Source organism: Meriones unguiculatus, chromosome 10, assembly GCF_030254825.1.
Source record: "Meriones unguiculatus strain TT.TT164.6M chromosome 10, Bangor_MerUng_6.1, whole genome shotgun sequence".
NCBI classification, from domain to species: Eukaryota; Metazoa; Chordata; class Mammalia; order Rodentia; family Muridae; genus Meriones; species Meriones unguiculatus.
In genome coordinates, this window is record NC_083358.1 from 47,784,044 (window position 1) to 47,802,657 (window position 18,614).

The 18,614-nt window shown below is 41.1% G+C and overlaps 1 protein-coding gene and 1 pseudogene across 10 annotated transcripts in view; one reads left to right on the forward strand and one right to left on the reverse strand.

Annotated features, from left to right (window-relative positions):
- The window catches only part of Lrrc7 (leucine rich repeat containing 7), a 688,618-nt gene that overhangs the window by 234,027 nt on the left and 435,977 nt on the right, over nt 1-18,614 (forward strand). The gene's annotated exons all lie outside the window — the stretch shown is intronic.
- LOC110543107 (ubiquitin-conjugating enzyme E2 K-like) lies at nt 12,443-13,026 on the reverse strand (annotated as a pseudogene).

Below are 18,614 nucleotides of genomic sequence, written 5' to 3' on the forward strand. Positions count from 1 at the left end.
AATACTATCATTCTGATAGATGGTGAACCTTATCAATATGAAATAATACTCATTATATTTTCTAATTTAGGTTTGAAAAATATTTGTCACATGGTAACATCTCTACCCCTGCTCGCTTGCTATTTTTCTTTCGTTCTTGCACGCTAAGGCTGTGCCAGTGAGGTGCGTTCTTACAGATAATAGTACATGGGTCCTATTTTTTTTCTGTGAAATATTTTTTTAAAGATATAAATGCTAGCTTTAAATGTACATTAAAATGAGAAACAACATACTAGAATTTATAGTGAACTTTGCCGATTACAACTTATAGCAGTCAAAATATCGAGAATTTAGGAGTCTTGTGTCTAAAAGCTTTTGAGGGGTAGTGTGAATGGTGCCTGATTTCTTCTTGCACTAGAGCCTCCTCTATGGAGAGGGCATCTTCCCTTCACCTGGGCAGATCTGCACACAGTTTCTCAGTTTGCATCAGCTTCCAGTACGCCAGCCTTTGCACTTTCAATGTCACAAAACCTTTGGGTTTCCTAAATATTTCTTTTTGCTGATGTCACTTTCTCTGGACATCTTCATCCTTTCCTCATGACCATTTCCTAGTTCTTCTGTACAAACCCCTCGTTCCAGTTCCTCTTGCTGCTTAGGCAGGCCTCTTTTTTTTTTTTTTTTTTTTTTTTCAGTTCTTAAGATTTTGTGATTTTTTTTTTTCAATGCACTTTATTCAGGAACCTTGAACAATCATCTGACCCTAGGGAAAGCCAGCCCACAGCTTAAATAGCCTCTGGGAGCAAATCTGTTGACTGAAAAATTGAGACCATCACTATTTAGCTATTACTGAAAGGTATATGTTAAATCCTGTCATTTGTTTTTATGTTATATTTCCTTTGTCACATTTGCTTATTGACTGTTATAATGGGGTGTAGTTTTTCTTGTGGCCTCATGAATGCATTTAACTTTTTCTATGTGTAAGATTCCTTCACATTCTTTATAACTCTGGCTTAATGACCACTAGTTCCTTCATCTTATGCTCATTACTGGAAGTTTGCCTTTTTCCATTTATAAAGGATAATTTTTCTGAGTATAGACATCCAGGTTGGCAATTACTGCCTTTCAGAGCATAACATGCAACTTTCTAAGAGCTCCTGGCTTTTAGAGTTACTATAGAGAAATCTGGTATTTTCTGAGTTGTCTTTATATTTATGAGGTGGTGCTTCCCTCAGCTTTACATAGTCTTTTTTTTTTTTCAATTAACTTGGTGTTTTAAACTATAATTTCTTATGGGAAGATTTTACTGAGTAGCAGTTTCTTGCTGTAAATTTGAAGAACTTCCTACTATAATTTTATTAAATATTGTAATATCTTCAGCTTGACCTTTTCCTTCTATGTTCATGATGTATAGATTTGGTCTTTTGATATCCTATAAATCTTGTGTATTTTGTTCATTTTCTTATTTATCTTTAATGTTGTTTTAATGTTCAACATCGCCTGTCTTGTTTCCAAGCCCCAATATTCTGCCTTTTACTTTATCTAGTCTGTTAACAAAGCTTTCTATATGACTTAAGCTTTTATTTTTCAATATATAGTCTTGCTTTAATTTAGTCTGATTCCATTACATTTCTGCAATTTGTGAGTTGGTCCTCAAAATATACAATTGTATCTCCTATGTAACAACTGCCTATATAGATTTATTTGAACCTTAATTAAGATGGTTAAATTGAGTGTTTGAGTTTGCAAAACTGAGTTTTCTTTTATTATTTTTATTTATTTATTTATTTATTTATATTATTTTTATTAATTACAGTTTATTCAGTTTGTATCCCAGCTGTAGCCTCCTCCTGCCCTATCCCACCCTCCCTCCCTCTTCTTCTATGCTCCTTCCCCAGTCCAATGATAGGGTATGTCCTCTTCCCCCTCCATCTGACCCTAGTCTATCAGGTCTCATCATGACTGGCTTCACTGTCTTCCTCAGTGGACTGGTAAATCTGCTCCCCCTTCAGGTGGAGGTGATCAAAGAGCCAGCCCATGAGTTCATGACAGAGACAGTCCCTGTTCCTATTACTGGGGAACCCTCTTGGACATTGAGTTGCCATGAGCTATATTTGTACAGGGGTTCTACAATATCTCCATGCATGGTCCTTGTTTGGAGTATCAGTCTCAGAAAAGACCCCTGTGCCTAGATTTTTTGGTTCTGTTGCTCTCCTTGTGGAATTCCTGTCCTTTCCAAGTCCTTTTTTTTTTTTTTCAATGCAGTTTATTCAGGAACATTGAACAATCCTCGGACCCCGGGGAAAGCCAGCCCACAGCTTAAATAGCCTCTGGGTAGCCAACCCAGGCGTGCCACGGGGGCAATGCAGATAGGTCCACATACATGGAAGCAAGCCAGATCCTCGGCCTTAGCCAAATGTGGAGTTGTTCGTGACAGAGAGCACTCACCATCGGGAAGGTGGAAGGCAGAAACCAGCTCCATCTTTAAGGCATAGCATTCCGCAGCTCTCTACAGTTCCCCCTTTTTGTTTTAGACGCATCAGGCAAGAGTAGAGGTCTGATCTCTGATATTAGAAATAAATTGGGACTTTGTACAGATGTTCATTTAGGTGTCATCCACCCAAAGAGCATCAGACCCGTCCGATACCTTTTTCTCAGAGGCGGGACCTGGGGCATCAACCCGCATGCAATCAGACATGCTCTTCTCTGGGTCCAAAGCGGCTGACCCTGAGTGCAGTGCTTAGCCTCGCATCCTGAGCGTATCATTTTAGCTTTTTATGGTATCCAACCATGCTTGGGGAGAATGTCCTGCTTCAATGGCTGTAAAGGACTGAATGATCATGGTTGCATCACACTGTTGTGAGACTCTAATCTTGCATATATACCACAGGCAAACCAAGGAGACCAACAGCAGAAGGCCTGCTAACGCTCCCATGCCCGCCCATTCCTTCAGATGATTCATGGCTGCAGCAATCCATGTTGATAATCCTGTGGCTAGTCCTGCGTCCACTCCGGTAGAATTTACTGTGACTATGGCCACTCTCAGCTGCTCCATCGTAGTATCGAATTCTCCAGTCCAATTACCTAAAATATAGCTCGACAATTGTTTAGACAGATTTGCAGCACAGGAAAAATTCTCATGTTGTATGCTAGTGACACAAAGTCCAGCATATTTTCATTGACAGCCAGGTTGAGCGATTTGCCATAGGGTATCAATTTGCTCCTGCAAGAGGTCAATCCTCTGATTGAACACCATCAAGCTTCCTTTTAGTTGAGCATTAATTCCTTTATGTACAACTAAGGCATGAGCTACATTGGCTAAATGATTATTCAGGGTCTGAGCAGTCTGCCCAGTATGACTCATGGCTAATGCCCTGGTGGTAGCTCCAACAGCCGTCAATGAGATGGTAGTAACAATGGTGGCTGTAGTTCCAAGATCCCTTTTCTGTCTGAAGAGAGTCATAGCGTGAGGGGCATCAATGGGCACAGGCACCCAGTGAGGCATTCGAGTAACCAGGGCATACCTAAATTTACTAGCATTCCAGCATTGGGCAAAAAAGCAAGTATCATTACCACAATTACTTGGCTCTATCTGGCTAATAATGAATAAAAATGGGGGATATAGACAAACAGGTGTGGGCTTATAGGAAATATTATGAGAAGCCTTAACCCCTCGTTGGAACATCCTGCGTCAGTTCTAGAACTAGCAGTGGTGGTGTCTGAGGTCTGAGTAGTCCTTCTTTTTTTTTTTTTTTAAGTTATTTTTTTTTTCTTTTTATTTATTTATTTATTTTTTATCAGTTACATTTTATTAACTCTGTATCCCAGCCATGTCCCGATCCCTCATTCCCTCCCAGTCCCTCCCTCCCTCCCTCATCTCCACCGTGCCCCTTTCCAAGTCCACTGATAGGGGGGACCTCCTCCCCATTCATCTGATCCTGTTTTATCAGGTATCTTCAGGACTGGCTGCAAAGCTCTCCTCTGTGGCCTAACAGGACTGCTCCTCCCTTCGGGGGTGGGGAGACCAAAGAGCCAGTCATTGAGTTCCTGTTAGAAATAGTCCCTGTTCCCCTCACTTTGGGAAACCAATTGGTTACTGAGCTACCACAGGCTACATCTGAGTGGAGGTTCTAGGTTATATCCATACATGGTCCTTGGTTGAATGTCAGTCTCAGAAAAGACCCTGTGCCCAGATATATTTGGTCCTTGTGGAGCTCCTATCCTTTCCCCATCAGACTAACTCCCCTTCTTTCTTATGATTCCCTGTACTCTGCCAAAGGTTTGGTCATGAGTCTTTGCTTTGAAAACACTGCTAGTTAGAGTCTTTCAGATGCGCTCAGTAGACTCCTGTCATACGTTCAATGCACATCCCATCTGTCTTTCTAAATGAGGATTGATCATCTTACCCCATGTCCACTCAATTGATTATCTTTTTTAGGTGTATAGATTTCATTATGTTTATCATATCTTATAGATCTATATAAGTGAGTATATCCCATGTTTGTCTTTCTCCTTCTGGGATATTTCACTCAGAATGATCTTTTCTAGATCCCACCATTTGCCTGCAAATTTCATGATTTCCTCCTTTTTGATTGCTGAGTAGTATTCCATTGTATAAAAATACCACAATTTCTGTACCCATTCCAGCGTTGATGGACATCTGGGTTGTTTCCAGGTTCTGGCTATTACAAATAGAGCTGCTATAAACATGATTGAGCAAGTGTCCTTTTTGTGTACTTGAACAAACTTTGGGTATATACCTAGCAGTGGTATAGCTGGGTCTGGAGGAAGCACTATTCCTATTTGTCTTAGAAAGCGCCAGATAGCTTTCTAGAGTGGTTGTACCAGTTTACATTCCCACCAGCAGTGGAGCAGGGTTCCCCTTTCTCCACAACCTCTCCAGCATGTGTTATCGCTTGAGTTTTTCATCTTGGCCACTCTGATGGGTGTAAGGTGATATCTCAGGGTCGTTTTGATTTGCATTTCCCTGATGGCTAATGAGGATGAGCATTTCTTTAAGTGTTTTTCTGCCATTCGACATTCCTCTGTCGAGAATTCTCTGTTTAGCTCTGTTCCCCATTTTTTAATTGGATTACTTGGATTGCTGCTTTTCAGCTTCTTTAGTTCTTTATATATACTGGATATTAGTCCTCTGTCAGATAAAGGGTTAGTGAAGATTCTTTCCCAATCTGTAGGCAGTCGTTTTGTTTTGATGATGGTATCCTTTGCTTTACAGAAACTTTTCAGTTTCATGAGGTCCCATTTATTGATTGTTGCTCTTAGAGCCTGTGCTGTTGGTGTTCTGTTCAGGAAGTTGTCTCCTGTGCCAATGAGTTCTAGGCTGTTCCCCACTTTTTTTTCCAATTGATTTAGGGTATCTGGTTTTATGTTGAGGTCCTTGATCCACTTTGACTTTAGTTTTGTGCAGGGTGATAAATATGGATCTATTTTCATTTTTCTGCATGTAGACATCCAGTTGGTCCAGCACCATTTGTTGAAGATGCTGTCTTTTTTCCATTGAATGGAATTGGCTTCTTTGTCAAATATCGAGTATTCATAGGTGTGTGGATTTATTTCTGGGTCTTCTATGCGGTTCCATTGATCCTCCTTTCTGTTTCTATGCCAATACCATGCAGTTTTTATTACTGTTGCCCTGTAGTACAGCTTGAGATCAGGAATGGAGATACCTCCAGATGATCTGTTGTTGTACAGGATCGTTTTGGAGATTCTGGGTTTTTTGTTTCTCCATATGAAGCTGAGAATCTTTTTTTCAAGGTCTGTAAAGAATTGAGTTGGTATTTTGATGGGAATTGCATTGAATCTGTAGATTGCTTTTGGCAGTATGGCCATTTTCACAATGTTAATCCTACCAATCCATGAGCACGGGAGATCTTTCCATCTTCTGATATCTTCTTCGATTTCTTTCTTCAGAGACTTGAAGTTTTTCTCAAACAGGTCTTTCACTTGCTTGGTTAGAGTCACACCAAGGTACTTTATGTTATTAGTGGCTATTGTGAAGGGTGTTGTTTCCCTAATTTCTTTCTCAGCCTTTTTGTCTTTGGTATATAGGAGGGCTTCTGATTTTTTTGAGTTGATTTTGTATCCTGTCACTTTGCTGAAAGTGTTTATCAGCTGAAGGAGTTCTCTGGTTGAATTTTTGGGGTCGCTCATGTATACTATCATATCATCTGCAAATAGTGACACTTTGACCTCTTCCTTTCCGATTTGTATCCCCTTGATCTCCTTTAGTTGTCTTATTGCTCTGGCTAGGACTTCAAGTACTATGTTGAAGAGATATGGGGACAATGGACAGCCTTGTCTTGTCCCTGATTTCAGTGGGATTGATTTAAGTTTCTCTCCATTGAGTTTGATGTTAGCTATAGGCTTGCTATATATTGCCTTTACTATGTTTAGGTATGTGCCTTGTATCCCTGATCTCTCCAAGACTTTAAACATGAATGGGTGTTGGACTTTGTCAAATGCTTTTTCGGCGTCTAAGGAGATGATCATTTGGTTTTTCTCCTTCAGTTTGTTTATGTGGTGGATTACATTGATGGATTTCCGTATGTTGAACCACCCTTGCATGCCTGGGATGAAGCCTACTTGGCCATGGTGGATGATATCTTTGATGTGTTCTTGGATTCGGTTTGCAAGTATTTTATTAAGTATTTTTGCGTCAATGTTCATAAGAGAGATAGGCCTAAAGTTCTCTTTTTTTGTTGGGTCTTTGTGTGGTTTAGGTATTAAGGTGACTGTGGCTTCATAGAATGAGTTTGGTAGTGTTCCTTCTGTTTCTATTTTGTGGAATAGCTTGAGGAGAATTGGAGTTAGCACTTCTTTGAAGGTCTTGTAGAATTCTGTGCTGAAGCCATCTGGTCCAGGGCTTTTTTTGGAGGGGAGACTGTTAATAACTGCTTCGATTTCCTTGGGAGATATAGGGCTATTCAGTCTTTCTACCTGATCTTGACTTAGTTTTGGTAGATGGAATCTTTCAAGAAAATTATCCATTTCATTCAGATTCTCAAATTTTGTGGCATATAGGCTTTTGTAGTATGACCTAATAATTGTTTGGATTTCCTCAATGTCTGTGGTTATGTCCCCATTTTCATTTCTGATTTTGCTGATCTGGATAGTTTCTCTCTGCTTTTTAGTTAGTTTGGCTAAGGGTTTGTCTATCTTGTTGATTTTCTCAAAGAACCAGCTTTTTGTTTCATTGATTCTTTGGATAGTTTTATTTGTTTCTAGTTGATTGATTTCAGCCCTTAGTTTGATTATTTCCAGCCGTCTGCTCCTCTTGGGTGTATCTGCTTCTTTTTTTTCTAGGGTTTTCAGTTGGGCCATTAAGTTGTTTGTATGTGATGTTACGAATTTCTTCTTGCAGGCACTTAGTGCTATAAATTTTCCTCTGAGCACTGCTTTCAATGTGTCCCATAAATTTGGGTATGTTGTGCCTTCCTTTTCATTGAATTCTAGGAAGTCTTTAATTTCTTTCTTTATTTCTTCCTTAACCCAGCTGTCATTGAGTAGTAAGTTGTTCAGTTTCCATGTGCGTGTCGGCTTTTTGTTGTTTCTGTTGTTGTTGAGGTCGAGCTTTAGTCCATGGTGCTCAGATAGTATACAAGGGATTATTTCAATCCTTTTGTATCTGTTGAGGCTTGCTTTGTGGCCCACTATATGGTCTATTTTGGAAAAGGTTCCATGCGGTGCTGAAAAGAAGGTGTACTCTTTTGAGTTTGGGTGAAATGATCTGTAGACGTCTATTAGGTCCATTTGATTTAGGGATTCTGTGAGTGCTTTTATTTCCCTATTTGGTGTCTGTCTAGTTGATCTGTCCCTTGGTGAGAGTGGAGTGTTGAAGTCTCCCACTATTAAGGTATTAGGATCAATGTATGATTTAAGCTTTAATAATGTTTCATTTACGAATGTTGGTGCTCTTGTATTTGGGGCATAGATATTCAAGATTGTGATGTCCTCTTGGTGGATTTTTCCTTTGATGAGAATATAGTGGCCCTCCTTATCTTTTTTGATTAACTTGGGTTGAAAGTCTATTTTATTAGATATTAGGATGGCTACTCCAGCTTGTTTTCTGGAACCGTTTGCTTGAAAAACAGTTTTCCAGCCCTTTACTCTGAGGTAGTGTTTGTCTTTGTTGCATAGGTGTGTTTCTTGGATGCAACAGAATGTTGCATCCTGTTTCCTTAACCATTCTGTTAGCCTGTGTCTTTTTATTGGTGAGTTGAGTCCATTGATATTGATAGATAATAGTGACCAATGCATGTTAGTTCCTTTTGTAATGGAGTCGATGATCTAACCCTGTTTCATTGCTTGTTTTCTTTTCATTTTTGTTGGGACATTATCTGTATGCCCTGTTTTCTTGGGTGAATTTGTTTTCATTGGATTGGAGTTTTCCTTCTAGTATCTTCTGTAGGGATGGTTTGCTGTGTAGATATTGTATAAATTTAGTTTTGTCATGGAATATTTTGTTTTCTCCATCTATGTTGATTGAAAGCTTTGCAGGGTATAGTAGTCTGGGTTGACATTTGTGATCTCTTAGAGTCTCCATGATACTTGCCCAGGCCCTTCTGGCTTTCATAGTTTCTGATGAGAAGTCCGGCGTGATTCTGATAGGTCTACCTTCATATGTTACTTGGCCTTTTTCCCTTGCTGCTTTTAATATCTTTTCTTTGTTCTGTAGATTTAGTGTTTTGACTATGATGTGACGTGATGTGTTTCTTTTCTGGTCTAGTCTATTTGGAGTTCTGTAGGCCTCTTGTATATTTATGGACATCTCTTTCTTTAAGTTGGGAAAATTTTCTTCTATGATTTTCTTGAAAATATTTTCTGGACCTTGGAGTCTGGAGTCTTCTTTTTCGTGAATTCCTATTATTCTTAGATTTTGTCTTTTCATAGCATCCTTGATTTCTTGGATATTTTGTGATTGGAACTTTTCTGATTTTACTTTTTCTTTGAGAGAAGTATCCATTTCTGCAAGTGTGTCTTCAGCTCCAGAGATTCTCTCTTCCATCTCTTGTATTCTGTTGGTGATGCTTACTTTTGTTGTTCCCGATCTTTTCTCCAAGTTCTCCAGCTCAAGGGTTTTCTCATTTTGTGTTTTCTTTATTGATTCTAATTCTGTTTTCATGCCTTGCACCATTTCTTTCATGTGTTTGAATTTGGATTCCTGTCTCTCTACAATGGCCTCTATTTCTTTTTTCATTTCCTTCTTATATGCCACTAATTTTTCCTCTACTTGTGTATCTATTTGTTTGGCTATGTTTGCCTGTGTTTCTTTAAGGATATTGTCTATTTCTTCTTTCTTTGCCTCCAATTGACTGGCCATCTCTTTGAAAGACTTGTTCATTTCCTCCTTATGAGCCTCAAATAATTGGGCAAGCATGGCTTTAAAGTCATTTTCCTGTGCTTCTGCTGAATTGGTGTATCCACCGATTTTGGGGTTTGCTGGTGAAGTCATGATGTCCTGATTTATGTTGGAAGTGTTCTTTCGCCTACCTCTGGCCATTGGCTTATCTGAAACCTTCCCTGTTTGTTTTTGGATTCTGCAGATCAGACTGGTGCTGTCTCTCTCTGGTGTCTGGAGAGTTCTTCAGGAAGCTGAGCACTCTCAGCGTGTGCTGAGGACTAGCTGTACCTGTGGGAGGAAAGTATGCAAGCGCAAACGGGGCAAATGCAAGCGTGTGTGTGTGCGCGCGCGCGTGCGTGTCTGTGTGTGTAAGTGTGCGTGGATGAGTTTCTCAAGGGACAGAGTGATGGCTAATGTTGAACCCTTGAGTGTGTGGGAGGGGCTCTGCACTGTATATGTCGCAGGCGCTAATGATGATCGCAGCGCAATTTCTGGCATTAACTGTCTTAGCTCCTCAATCAGGCCCACAGGGCAGGAACTTCAATGCCCCTAGTGCCCCTCTGTTTCCCAAAGTGGGTATGTGGGTGGGAGGGGGGTTCGATGCCTGGCTTCTGATTTAGAAGGACCCAGGATCTGGGGAACTGCAGATTCTCAAGGATGCACTCACTTACAGGCAGGTCTCTTGGCCGAGATCGTGGTATCGGGGGCTCTCTGCTCTCTGGTTTGGCCCTGCTTCTTTGATGTGTTCCGCCAGTTCTGTGCTGCTGTCACTGCCAGGTTCTGAGGTCTTGCTGCAGCTGGAGATTTCAGGGTGGTCACTTTAGCAGGGATGGGGTAACCAGGCTCTCTGTTCTCTGGTTTGGCCCTGGTTAGTCTTAAACTGGAGGGCTGTGGTGCCCCGCCAGTTCAGTGCTGCTCCGCTGCCACGTCCCGCTGTAACTGGAGACTGGGTTGCTAGTCCCATTGCTTTCTGGGAAGTCCTGGGATCTCTTCCTTGTGCTCTCCAAGCTTGGGAGGCCCAGCGCCTGGTGTGTCCAGGTTGTATGATGTTTCTGCCTGGTTTTGGTGAGTATATAGCGTATTCTCTGTCACTGTGGGATTGGGCGGGCCGCACCGTCAGTGATAGCGATCCTGCGGAGCTAGTATGGTGTCTAGCAGATTCGTGCCCTGGGAGGATGGTGCAGCCGCTGCGCGAATCTGGGAGTCCGGGGCACGTACTGCTGGCTTTTGTCTGCCGCTAAAGTGCTTGGGGCTCCGTCTCAGCGGCTGTATACCCCAGGCAGTTAGGTCTGCGCTGAGAAAGATGAGTCCGCTGTGCCGCTGTGCCGAGGAGGAAGGAGGTCTGGGGGAAGGGAGTGTCGCAAGAACAAAGGATCCTTTCTCTCCTTCCCCAAGCAAGTCTCTGGGTGACTGGAGGCCAAAGTTTTCACCTCCTGCGATGTTCCCTGTTGTTCAGAAAGCCTCGCTGTAGTTTTCCTGGGTTGGGGGTCCTTCCATTCTCCAACTCAGAAGATCAGGTATCCCACCGCTCACAAACTGTGTGTGCTAGTCGCCATCTTGGCTCCGCCCCCCCCCCTGAGTAGTCCTTCTATCTCCCCCTTCTTTCATAAGATTCCCTGCACTCTGCCCAAAGTTTGGCTGTGAGTCTCAGCCTCTGTTTTGATACCCTGCTGGGTGGAGTCTTTCAGAGGCCCTCTGTGGTAGGCTCCTGTCCTGTTCCCTGTTTTCTCCCTCTTCCAATGTTGCCTTTGTGAGTGAAGATTAGTCATTTACCCAGGGTCCTCCTTCTTGATTAGCTTCCTTAGGTGTACAGATTTTAGTATGATTACCTTATATTATTTGTTTAAACACTCACTTATAAGTGTTTAATATACACTTATAAGTGAGTACATACCATGTGTGTCTCTCTGCTTCTGGGATACCTCACTCAGGATGATCTTTTCTTAGATAACACCATTGCCTGCAAATTTAAACTCTGTGTCTTAGAATGAGATATGACAGTAAGAACAGGAAGTCTATGTACAGAGAGGGTCAGTTTCAATTCTTACAGTATCAGAAACATTGTAAAGAAAGCTGGACGTTAGTACACAACTCTGTTCTTATATGCACCTTGTATGTACAGTGAGACACTAACAAGCTTTCACATGTCAGCATGGGAAGTGCAAGCAGAGTGGCACTGTCTGAGTGTAGCAAACTTTAAAGCGCAGTCAGATGGAACACTACTGCAAATAGGTGGCTTCTCCTTCAAGTTCCCAAAGACGTTGTCAGTTTAAAAATTAATGTCAAATTCACTGAAAAACTACTTGGGGTCCTTTTATTAAACCTGGGATTACTACAACATCAAGTATTTACTCATTTTGTAGAGAAATAAAATTGACCAACCCATTTATATATTACTATTTATAAAATGAAGAACTCGGACAACACATTCCAAAACTACAAGCTAAAAATGGAACAAGGGACACTGTTCCTCACACATTTCCCACCAAACACAGAGAAATTTACCATGAGACTCTCAGCTCTGGATGGTGACAGTAAAAGTAATAAGAATGTCCACAGGGATGGAAAGGTTCTCATTAGGCCACCATCTTTAAATCTGGATAAATCTCATAATTCTAGAATTTCCTAATGCTTAAGACGGTGGTCTTTTTAGCTACCCATTCTGAGCCAAGCCCAAGCATACAAATAAATCCACAGGTACAGAGGATCCTCGTTCAAGTGCTCAGGTAGCTGTGATGCAACAGGACAGTGTGAACTGCCAGCATATTACCCTGGTTCCTCAACAGAGCCCTGAAGCAAGCTAGTCTTGTTACAATGCTAAACACTGAAGTAGTATGGGTTTTTCATGGTTTTACCTTAGCTTAAAGAATTTTTTACACCATTAAGAAAAAAATAAAGTATTTCCCTTGTGTAAATTTACAGATATTTAATTAGCTTTATTTACAGAGCACGGACATTTTTTTTTCTTTTGCTGTCTCCAATAGTGCCTAGATAACATCAGTAGACAAGAATGCCAGTTTAAAAAAAAATATGCAGAATCCTAAAAATAACAGGTGTTGGTGCTCCTTCAGGAGAAGCAAGCGTGGCTGGCTTCAGCTCCCAGTCTCAATTACTCGGAAGCAGTTCTGTTGCAGTCTCTCTGTCCCATGATTTTGAAGACAAGGACTGCGTTCCTATCAAAGCTGATAGCACACAGTGTTTTATTTGTTTGTTTGGTGTATTCTGGACTAGAAACTGGTGCTCCAGCATACATGTGTGCCCCGAGTCGAGCTGTGTGCTTGAACATTTCCGGACTTATGTTTTTTTTTTTTTTGTATTGACTTGCTACTACTGCATCTTGGAGTTTGTCTCATTCTGCAGCTGCCAACAGTGCTTGCAAAGGCAGTAATACTGTGTGCAGTCATTATTCCTGCCTATTGATCATTCTGGATATCCAAACACATAGCCCCTGTGATGGAACTGATATTAGGGTGCCATATTTTAGTGATAAATCAGTCCTGAGGGGGATTAAATTGATATGTTTCTGGTATTTCTATCTCTATCTTCTACCTTTTTATGGTGTGTCCTGAGGTCTTGATATTTCTCCTCCTAATTCTGTAAAATTCTCATGTGTAAGATCTACATTAATTTAACTTTTGCTCGTTTTCCTTGAACTCTTGCTTGATTCACTTCACCACAATGTTGATCATGTCTCTGCCTAAGGATGATTCATACCTGCCTCCTCCACCACTGCCAAACCTCCATCACTACTTCCATTACCCCTCCTGCCTCCTGATTCAGACCCCAGCACAGGAATGCTGCCACTGCCACTTTGCCCACTGCCACCTTGACCTTGGCACCTTGCCCACTGCCACCTTGCCCCCACTACCACCTTGCCCACTTCCATCTTGCCCCCACTGTCACCCTTGCCTGCTACCACCTTTCTGCCACTGCCACTCATGCTCACTGCTACCTTTCTGCCACTGCCACCCTTATCCCCACTGCCATCTTGCCCATTGCATCTTGCGCAATTCCACCTTGTTATTGCTGTCACCTTGCACCCACTGCTACCATGCTGCCACTGCTGGATTGTGGGCATAGCTCAAATGCCAAACACGCAGGCCTGTATTCTCAGGACATCAGGCAGTATCTTGAGCCCTTCTCCCAGATAATGCCATCCACAGAGGCTATTACAAGGAATAGATATGCCCAACATGAAAATACAGTAATAATCAGTTTAAGACAAACCCCTTCAAATCCAGCAGTGTGGAGGGAAAGAACAAAGATATGCAATTAAAATAATAATTATGAAAGCTACAAGTAGAAAGGAAATAGGTGAGGCCAACTATTATTATTTCCTAAGTATTAGGAAAAAAAAAAGAAGGGGGAAAAGCAAATAGAAATTAGAGAACAATAAAGATAAAGGGCAGATAAGGGGATCCTACCTAAAGGCAGAATATCATCCACCATGACCAAGTAGGCTTCATCCCAGGCATGGAGGGGTGGTTCAATATATGGAAATCCATCAATGTGACCTACTATATAAACGAAATTAAAGAGAAAATCCACATGATCATTTCCTTAGATACCAAAAAAAGGATTTGACAAAATCCAACACCCATTCATGTTTAAAGTCTTGGAGAGATCATGGACCCTGGGTAAGATGATCAATCCTCACTCAGAAAGGTAAATAGGACTGACATTGGAAGAAGGAGAAAACAGGAAAAAGGACAGGAGCCTACCACAGAGGGCCTCTGAAGGATTCTACCTAGCATTGTATCAAAGCAGATGCTCAGACTCCTAGCCAAACTTTGGGCAGAGTGCAGGGAAGCTTATGAAAGAAGGGGGAGATAGTAAGACATGGAGAGGACCGGAGTTCCACAAGGAGAGCAACAGAACCAAAAAATCTGGATACAAGGGTCTTTTCTGAGACTGATACTGTAACCAAGGACCATTTATGGATATAACCCAGAACCCCTGCTCAGATATATCCCATGGTAACTCAGTATCCAAGGGGTTCCCTAGTAAGGGGAACAGGGACTGTCTCTGATATGAACTCAGTAGCTAGCTCTTTGACCACCTCCCCTGATAGGGAAGCAGCCTTGCCAGGCCACAAAGGAGGACAATGTAACCAATTCTGATGAGACTGGATAAGCTAGTGACAGATGAAAAGGGAGAAGGACCTCCCCTATCTGTGGACTTGGAGAGGGGCTTGGGAGGAGATGAGGGAATGGGATACAAAATGAATAAAGTATAATTAATATAAACAATAAAAATTAATTAAAAAAGCAGAAGCAAAGCATGCCAGAAGCCTTTTACTGCAATGTGTTACTAAGTAATTCCCACAAATTATTTAAAAAGTATTTAGAAATTAAACCTTTAAATTTTCTTACTACTCAGCTTATGTGATGCTCAGAAACCCTTACTTTTTAAAAGTCAGTATTGGGAAATATCTCATAATTGAAATTGGTTAGCATAATTATTGGTGTTAGAAATTCTGAGGTCAATGTGTCAGCATATAACAAGTCCAGTTAGGAATTTTTTTCTCTTAGACTGCTGTCTTCCCTTGTCATCTCCTGTAGGCGAAGAGGACAGAAGTCCCTAAGCCTACCTTGTAAGGCTGCGCTAATTCTGTTTGTTAGGGCTCTGCCCTGAGAACCCAACATTCTGCAGAGCCCCTCACCCCAGTACCTTATTTGGTACTGAAAATTCCAGTTCAGGATTTTGGTGTGTTGTAAGTGTTCAGCACATTGTAGATTGGGATCCAGAACAACAAAAATATATAATTTTTAAACCATGGGGCCCAGCTGCTGAAGATGCATGTTCTAAAGTCCAATCATCAGCTGGAACACAATATCATTCACCATAGTTTCTGACTGATAAGTTAACCTTTCATTCATTCTATTCCTTAATTTTAAAAATGAAGCCAGCTTGGGTCAAAAAGCCCTGACTGGAAATGCTGGGGGCATACATGTTCTTTTCTGATTGTAGCATTCTTTTTTTAATCTTCTTTTAAAAATTGTTTATTGTTTTATTAATTATACTTTATTCACTTTGTATCCCAGCTGTAACCCCCTTTCTTATCCCCTCCCAATCCCATCCACCCTCTCTCTTCTCGTCTATGCTCCTCCCCCAGTCCACTGATGGGGAAGATCCTCCTCCCCTTTCCTCTGACCTTAGTCTATCAGGTCTAATCAGAATCCAGCATTCTTTGTGCTTTAAAATATGTGTGTGTGTGTGTGTGTGTGTGTGTGTGTGTGTGTGTGTATAACAGATAGGAAATAAATGTCAACGTGCCATTCATTTACTTATTATGTAATATACGAATATAATATGAACATAAATTGGAAATAGCTTTGAATCACATTTTTAGTATACCCACCCACGTTGTAATGCAACATCAGTGAGGTCATACACAGTGTTCTACTTCTGATATCATATGCATTCTCAAAAATTCTTTGGAACATTTGGGACTTTCAGCCTGCAGATACTCAGGCTTTCCTAGCACTTCCTCCTATGAGGAACAAAACAAACAGAATAGGCAAACCTCACTCTTGACAAGCAAAACCCTTCAGCCCTTTTAGGAAACAGGAAAACAGAACATGAAATGTCCTGTCACACAGAGCAGAAAGACACAGACCACACAGCACAGAAAGAAATACCCATCGGAATGACAGGTGTTCCTTAGCTCTCTCCATGGAAGAAATGTGTTTATCACATAACATTCCCCCAGAATCCTGGCTGGAGAACACAAGGTAAGTAGAAAACTAGCTGTGATCCTAAGACCCTAGATCCCTGCTATGGCCTAGCACCAGAGAGCATCCTACTGTGTGCCACCAGCCAGAGAAAGGAGAAAACTCAGACTCGGAAGTATGGCTTCTACTGAATACTTTTTTACACAGTCCTAAGAAGGAAGAGACTAAGCCTAGCCACTTTAAGTCAGGGACACTTGGGATGTCATACAGATCAAACATATACATTTGTTTTAAATGAAAACACACATGGAACTTATTCTTATCTGAAATCCAATAAAGTGTTCTGAACATGTTCTGAAAGTTGTTATTCATAAATTGTGAAGGTAAAAAATATGAAAGCAAATAAAAACTTGTAAAATTATATAAAAAGAGACAAGACTAAAATTGTTGACAAAGATTCTTCAGAGTCTGCAGAGGAACCTCTGTGTTAGCATACAACTCAAGTGTCCACATGCAATGGTTATGATAAGAAGGAAAGTTCCAAAAAGTTCTAGGAATCAGAGGTGAGCTACAGAAATGCCAGCACAAGAGAGGGGGAGGCTGGAGACAAGCAGAGAGGTTGGCACATATGTGCTTGGCTCTCACCACCAGTGTGCGAAGGCTGCTGCCAGACACATACCACATGCTGCCAGCCATGCCTGTCCTGCTCACTTCCTGAACCAGCACCCCAGCACTTCATGCTGAGAGGTTCCTATGACAGGCAACCAGGTTCCATATCTGCTATGTCTGACTCTATATCTGTCATCTCTGCTGCTCAATGAACCAGATCCCACCCTGTGGTCCAACATCATCCCATCTAGCATTGAGAAAATGCTAGATGTTTAAATGAGAGCAAGAACCATATTCTTGGAGAGGGAAGGAAGCAATGAACAGAGGGAAACTGGCATTGATGGAATCAGTTCTCTGTAGCCCTAGTTTATTTAGACCCACACTTTAAGCCCCATGACATTTATAAAGAAAGAGAAGTCATTCAGCAGTGGGGAGTTTTCTCCTGACTTTACTGTGGTTACCTCAGTTGCCAAAGGAAAACCCACAAGTTCCTACATGGTAGGAAAGACCATTTCCACCTATTGTATTGCCAGGACAAAAGAATTTACTTGAAATAAGTTAAATGAAGAAAATATTATAAAATTTTATACTTCAATAGACTCTATAGGGTGACAATTTCATGAGAAAGAAAAATTAAAATTGTCTTAAAACAAAAACAATTGAACAACAGTGACAGCAGAATCTTTGAAGGCTTTGAATGTTGCACCCTTGACTAGGGGGCAGGTGAGGAAAGGAAAATACTATAACAGAAGGAAGATGACAACCACCAGAGCCATGAGCATACCGGTGGTTCTCTGAAATGCAACACAGGGGTCTGGAGTGAGATGTGAATTTGGGAAATGGGTCCACAGAAGCACAACAACATTTCAAGTGGGCTTTAAAAAAAAAAAAGATTATGAGAGTCAAAGAAGTGTGAGCTGGTAGTTTCTGGACCGTTCCAGCCTGGAAAATTGACTGGGTCTTAGGTTGCGCTCCTTAGATTTGCTTGTGGAGGATTTCTGAACAGCAATGGGAGAGAGGTAGGAAAACCAGGGTAACCCAAGACTTCAAGAAAGCTTTGACAGCTCGGGTGTAGCTGGGAAAGCCCTTTGGGGAAGTCCCTGTGTGAGGCTGAGCAGCTGGGCTTCTAAGCCAGGACCTTAAATCATAAGAGATCATATCCTGAGTGAGGTGAAAATGCATGCTTAAAGGACAGTACCCAAAGAAGGGTGTCTGTAGCCATTAGTGAACAGCAACAACTTGCAGCAACTTGTAGTGTGAATGAGATCATTTTTCAGAAAGTGTGAAGTATTGGGTTCCTCAGAGCAACATGGGAAAGCTAAGCTTCCTGATGCACTTTGCTATAGAGCAGTGGTTCTCAACCTTTCTAATGCTGCAACCCTTTAATGCAGTTCATCATGTTGTGGTGACCCCATAAAATTATTTTGTTGATACTTTATAACTAAATTTTATGCTGCTATAGATCTTCATAGACGCTTCATATAGAAGCTTCATTCACTCTTCTATTCTTCACATAAGCAGATTTTTTTTCTTTTATGTTCTCACTGACCCACTGCTCTGAACAACAGGGAACAGGGTAAGATAAATTTATGTGGATTCCTATAGCCAAGCCTATTATTATGTGTTATGTAAAAAAACAGGATTATTTTTATATCTATTGTTATAAAGGAGGCTTTCTGTAGCGCATCTATGATAAAGATTTCAGAAATTACAGGGTAAGGCAATACATCTGAGCTCTGAAGACAGAAGATCCTGGCTTGCATATTTTATGTTTGGTTTTGCCTTTTCTTCAAAGAAGATGCTAAGTGAAAAGGCCATAATTATAAATATAAAATTTTAACATAATCTCATGCTTATGAATATAGGAAAGATTAATAAAAACTGTTAATCACTCTGGCAATTATTAATTTATGGCCACTCTGAATGTAGGGATAATGTAAAATAGCTCCCAGAAGGAATTTGAGTTAACATACACTTATGCTATCCTAACGATT